Source organism: Pelobates fuscus, chromosome 5 (genome assembly GCF_036172605.1).
Source record: "Pelobates fuscus isolate aPelFus1 chromosome 5, aPelFus1.pri, whole genome shotgun sequence".
Taxonomy (NCBI): Eukaryota; Metazoa; Chordata; class Amphibia; order Anura; family Pelobatidae; genus Pelobates; species Pelobates fuscus.
In genome coordinates this window covers 124,485,320-124,491,319 of record NC_086321.1, presented here as the reverse complement: position 1 = coordinate 124,491,319, position 6,000 = coordinate 124,485,320, and positions in this window count along the sequence as shown.

Genomic DNA, 6,000 nt, shown 5'->3' with positions numbered 1-6,000 from the left:
ATCAATATCTGGTATAGTGTTCATACTGTTTAAACTCCATTTGGTTTAACTTATTTCAATACTTTTTACTACTATACACCTTCCTGTCATTCAGTATCTAGAATGACATTATGAGAGCAGATTCTGCTCTCTAATCTATTCATTACTTTGAGACATTAATAACCCAAGGGTCTGCCCCCTATGATAATGTTTTACTTGGGCACATACACTATGATTGAGGGATTACAATCCCACATATTTGCCAGCATCTCTGTTCCCTAGCCGACACTGTTGCCGGCTCGAGCAGCCCTTGACTCCTCCCCCTCCCGTGACGCGGCCTCACGCGATTGGCCATGACGTCATGGGAGGGGCGGGCACTAGCCCTATATAATCTCGGCGGTGACGGGATTCCCTCACTGCTCTTGAAAAAGGCGCCACATAGCGCCGAAACGCGCGTCGAGAAGACGCTTAGCCTAGTTAGGTACTTACCTTGCTACTCTCCTACTTAGAAGCTAGACTTAGGCTGCGATAGAACTTTTGATTTTTACTTTTATTTCACGAAGATTCCCAGCCTAGTTAGGCATCCACTTTGCTACCTATACCTAGACTTAGGCTAAGCTCGTATTTTGTTTTATTTTTACAATACAAGGGGTTGGGAATAAGTGGGCATCTGGGTCCTGGCTGGATGGGAGACACTCCCTGTATCTACGAGACAGGGGCAGCTCCTGTGTCTCTGGGGAAAGCTCACAAACTAGCAACTTTATACTATTGTAACTTTGTATCTTTTCCCTAATAGTACTACTCTGGGATTTTAGCGTTCTACCAATAAGCACTAACAGATCGTCCCAGCTACTATTGTCTGCATTATTTTATTATTTTTTTGTAAGCAATCCACTACCTTTGTAATTTGGGGCTGACTACTACTCAGTTGAATCGACTATTTGGGTATCTTTACATACAGGGGGAATTTTCTCAATTCTATTATGACTTTATCGCTTTTCCCCCACACTGTATGCCTTTGATCCCGATCCATTTCACCAGTGCAGTCAGCATCCCCACGGTTTACTATATACTCCAGGGAAGGACACCCTGGGGTCTGGGGTACCCCCCCAGAATATACAGTTGGGCTACATTTTATGCAGACACTCTGACATTATAGGGCTGATCCGTGTTCTGGTGCTTTATACATTTAGGTAGATACTCTTCTACCATATGCTAGTATGAGTAAATAGCCTCTAGGGGTTGTGGTGCAGTACTCTCTACAGTGATCTGTCCAGTACCTCCCCCCATCGTCAGTACAGCCACATGGACCAATCCCCATTCCTATACCTCATGAATTTTTTTAGTCTCTGTATGTTGTTCTATTAAAGATTTATTATTTTCCTTATTCTGCACATCAATTACTCTGCACACCAAGGGAGTGAATACCCTATTGTGGGCACACCCTCAGTCGAGTGCGTTCTGGTAGATGGATTTTGCTTTTCCTCTCCGAACACCTCGATTCTTGGGATTCTCTCTATTTTCTAAAACCTATAGATATGAGGTTCCCTCACACACACGACAAAATGTAGGAAATAGGTTGCGCCACAATAAAACAATACAATAATATAAGCAATAATGATGTACTCACATAAAATGAACAAGGAAACACTGTAATAAATAGTCCTAATACTCAGTGGGTTACTACAAGGTCAAGTTGACCTGCAGAGACTTGATTGTGATATAAGTCTGAAACAGTACTGGGTCTTCAGATAATGGAGTTGTCTTGACTCTGGTTCGAATATGTGAATATAAAGAGAAAAAAGACTCCAATTGTGCAGTTTTCAACTGATAGATAAATCGAAGGCGATAAAAATACACAGCAGGGAGGTAATTCGCTCACCTATTAAAGAGCTTAAACTAGCTCAGGTATATTTGGCATTCAGTGGCGTCAATCCCCCACTGATAGGATATAGGCGTTGGTGGTCAGGAGAGGTCCTCGGTATTCGGGAAAAACGTAAAAACAAATATAGTGCTCACTGTAGTTTTGACAGAGCAAATAAGTGCAGAAACATAAAATACTCACATTTAAGTGAGCAGTAGTGATGTCGCGAACATAACATTTTCAGTTCGCGAACGGCGAATGCGAACTTCTGCAAGTGTTCGCGAACCGGGCGACCCGCCATAGACTTCAATGGGTAGGCGAATTTTAAAACCCACAGGGACTCTTTCTGGCCACAATAGTGATGGAAAAGTTGTTAAAAGGGGACTAACACCTGGACTGTGGCATGCCGAAGGGGGATCCATGGCAAAACTCCCATGGAAAATTACATAGTTGATGCAGAGTCTGGTTTTAATCCATAAAGGGCATAAATAACCTAACATTCCTAAATTGTTTGGAATAACGTGCTTTAAAACATCAGGTATGATGTTGTATCGATCAGGTAGTGACCGCTTCACAGTGACAGACCAAACTCCCCGTTTAACGCACCGCAAACAACCGCAAACAGTCCATTTGCACAACCGCAAACTCCCCATTTGCACAAGGTTGGATACCAAGCTAGCCATGTCCCGTTCCTCACTGATGTCATTGAAGGTCTCTCTTCCTCCACCCAGGAAGCGGGAGATGGAAAAAGATGCTTGGTCGGTCCTCCTACTTCAAATTTGGGGCACTGCGCGTGCAATCTAATGTGCCACCAGATAGGAGTGGTGTGTTAAGTAGTACTATTCCTATCAGTTTACTCCCTGTTATATCCCCTATCAGGGGACGTGTATATAAGGCATCGATTTAAGGAAGCGGGAGATGGAAAAAGATGCTTGGTCGGTCCTCCTACTTCAAATTTGGGGCACTGCGCGTGCAATCTAATGTGCCACCAGATAGGAGTGGTGTGCTAAGTAGTACTATTCCTATCAGTTTAATCCCTGTTACGTCCCCTATCAGGGGACGTGTATATAAGGTATCGATTTTAGGAAACGGGAGATGGAAAAAGATGCTTGGTCGGTCCTCCTACTTCAAATTTGGGGCACTGCGCGTGCAATCTAATGTGCCACCAGATAGGAGTGGTGTGTTAAGAAGTCCCCCTCATCAGGCCTTTTTATTCGAATGTATCGCCCACTGTCAGTCCCTTCGGGATCCATCCCTCATTCATCTTAATAAAGGTGAGGTAATATAGACGTTTTTGACCTAGGCGACTTCTCTTCTCTGTGACAATACCTCCTGCTGCACTGAAGGTCCTTTCTGACAGGACACTTGAAGCGGGGCAGGCCAGAAGTTCTATTGCAAATTGGGATAGCTCAGGCCACAGGTCAAGCCTGCACACCCAGTAGTCAAGGGGTTCATCGCTCCTCAGAGTGTCGATATCTGCAGTTAAGGCGAGGTAGTCTGCTACCTGTCGGTCGAGTCGTTCTCTGAGGGTGGACCCCGAAGGGCTTTGGCGATGCGTAGGACTTAAAAAGCTCTGCATGTCCTCCATCAACAACACGTCTGTAAAGCGTCCTGTTCTTGCCGGCGTGGTCGTGGGAGGAGAAGGATTACTTTCACCTCTTACCTTGTTAGATTCCCGTTGTGCTGTGACATCACCCTTATACGCTGTGTAAAGCATACTTTTTAATTGATTTTGGAACTGCTGCATCCTTTCCGACTTGCCGTAATTCGGTAACATTTCAGGCACTTTCTGCTTATACCAGGGGTCTAGTAGCGTGGACATTCAGTACAGGTCGTTCTCCTTCAGCCTTTTTATACGAGGGTCCCTCAACAGGCACGACAGCTTGAAAGACTGCATTTGCACAAGGTTCAATGCCGAGCTACTCATGTCCTGTTCCTCGTCCTCAGTGATCTCTCTGAAGGTATGTTCTTCCCCCCAGCCACGTACAACACCACGGGTACCAGATAGGTGACAACGAGCACCCTGGGATGCCTGTTGTGGTTGGTCTTCCTCCTCCTCCTAAAAGTCACATTTCTCCTCTGACACCTCTTCCTCACAATCCTCTTCCAGCGTTGCCGCATGTCCAGCAAGCGATGCTGATAAGGCTGTTTCTGGTGGTGATGGTGACCACAACTCTTCCTCTTAACGCTCATCTACGGCCTGATCCAGCACTCTTCGCAGGGCACGCTCCAGGAAGAAAACAAATGGTATGATGTCGCTGATGGTGCCTTTGGTGCGACTGACTAGGTTTGTCACCTCCTCAAAAGGACGCATGAGCCTACAGGCATTGCGCATGAGTGTCCAGTAACGTGGCAAAAAAATTCCCAGCTCCGCAGAGGCTGTCCTAGCACCCCGGTCATACAAATACTCGTTAACGGCTTTTTCTTGGTGGAGCAGGCGGTCGAACATTAGGAGTGTTGAATTCCAACGTGTCGGGCTGTCACAAATCAAGCGCCTCACTGGCATGTTGTTTCGCCGCTGGATATCAGAAAAGTGCGCCATGGCCGTGTAGGAACGCCTGAAATGGCCACACACCTTCCTGGCCTGCTTAAGGACGTCCTGTAAGCCTGGGTACTTATGCACAAAGCGTTGTACGATCAGATTACACACATGTGCCATGCACGGCACATGTGTCAACTTGCCCAAATGCAATGCCGCCAACAAATTTCTTCCGTTGTCACAAACCACTTTGCCGATCTCCAGTTGGTGCGGAGTCAGCCACTGATCCACCTGTGCGTTCAGGGCAGACAGGAGTGCTGGTCCGGTGTGACTCTCTGCTTTCAGGCAAGTCAACCCCAAGACGGCGTGACTCTGCAGTATCCGGGATGTGGAACAGTACCTGGGAGCTGGGGGGGTGCTGTTGATGTGGAGCAAGACGCAGCAGCAGAAGAGGACTCAGCCGAGGAGGTTATGGAAGAGGATGGAGTAGGAGGAGTAGAGGAGGTGGCAGCAGGCCTGCCTGCAAGTCGTGGCGGTGTCACCAACTCCTCTGCAGAGCCACGCATTCCATGCTTGGCAGCCGTCAGCAGGTTTACCCAATGCGCAGTGTAGTTGATATACCTGCCCTGACCATGCTTTGCAGACCAGGTATCAGTGGTCAGATGGACCCTTGCCCCAACACTGTGTGCCAGACATGCCATTACTTCCTTTTGCACAATCGAGTACAGGTTGGGGATTGCCTTTTGTGCAAAGAAATTTCGGCCGGATACCTTCCACTGCGGTGTCCCAAAAGCTACAAATGTTTTGAATGCCTCAGACTCCACCAGCTTGTATGGTAAACGCTGGTGGGCTAAGAGTTCAGTCAAGCCAGCTGTCAGACGCCGGGCAAGGGGGTGACTTTGTGACATTGGCTTCTTACGCTCAAACATGTCCTTGACAGACACCTGACTGTGGGCAGATGAGCAGGAACTGCTCAAGGCGAGAGACCGAGGGGCGGATGGTTGAGAGGGGGCAAGTGGGACAGCAGTGGTTAACGTGGCTGAAGATGCTGGACCAGGAGGAGGATGGCGGCTTTGAGTTTGTGTGCTGCTTGTACTCATGTGTTGATCCCATAGGCGTTTGTGATGTGCTATCATGTGCCTTCGCAGAGCAGTTGTACCTAGGTGGGTGTTGGACTTCCCACGACTCAGTTTCTTTTGGCACAGGTTGCAAATGGCATCGCTGTTGTCAGAGGCAGACACACAAAAAAAATGCCACACTGCTGAGCTCTGCAATGACGGCATTCTGGTGTTGGACATAGCATTCGTTGATTGGCGTGCTGTCGGGCTGACCCCAGGTGCCGATGCATGCTGTCTGACTATGCCACTAGCTCCTTGCGACGACCTCCCCCTGCTTCCAACTCGTCTCCTCCTCCTCCTCTCTGTCTCCCCATCTGAACTTTCCCCCTGTTCTTCTTCTCTTCTAGCGGGCACCCACGTGACATCCACGGACGCATCGTCATCATCAACCGCTTCACTTGTATCTGACAACTCAGCAAAGGAAGCAGCAGCGGGTACAACATCATCATCATCACACCGTACATGTGTAATGCTGCCTGACTGAGACATATCCCTGTTATCTACATCCTCTGGCAATAATGGTTGCGCATCACTCATTTCTTCCAGCTGATGTGTAAATA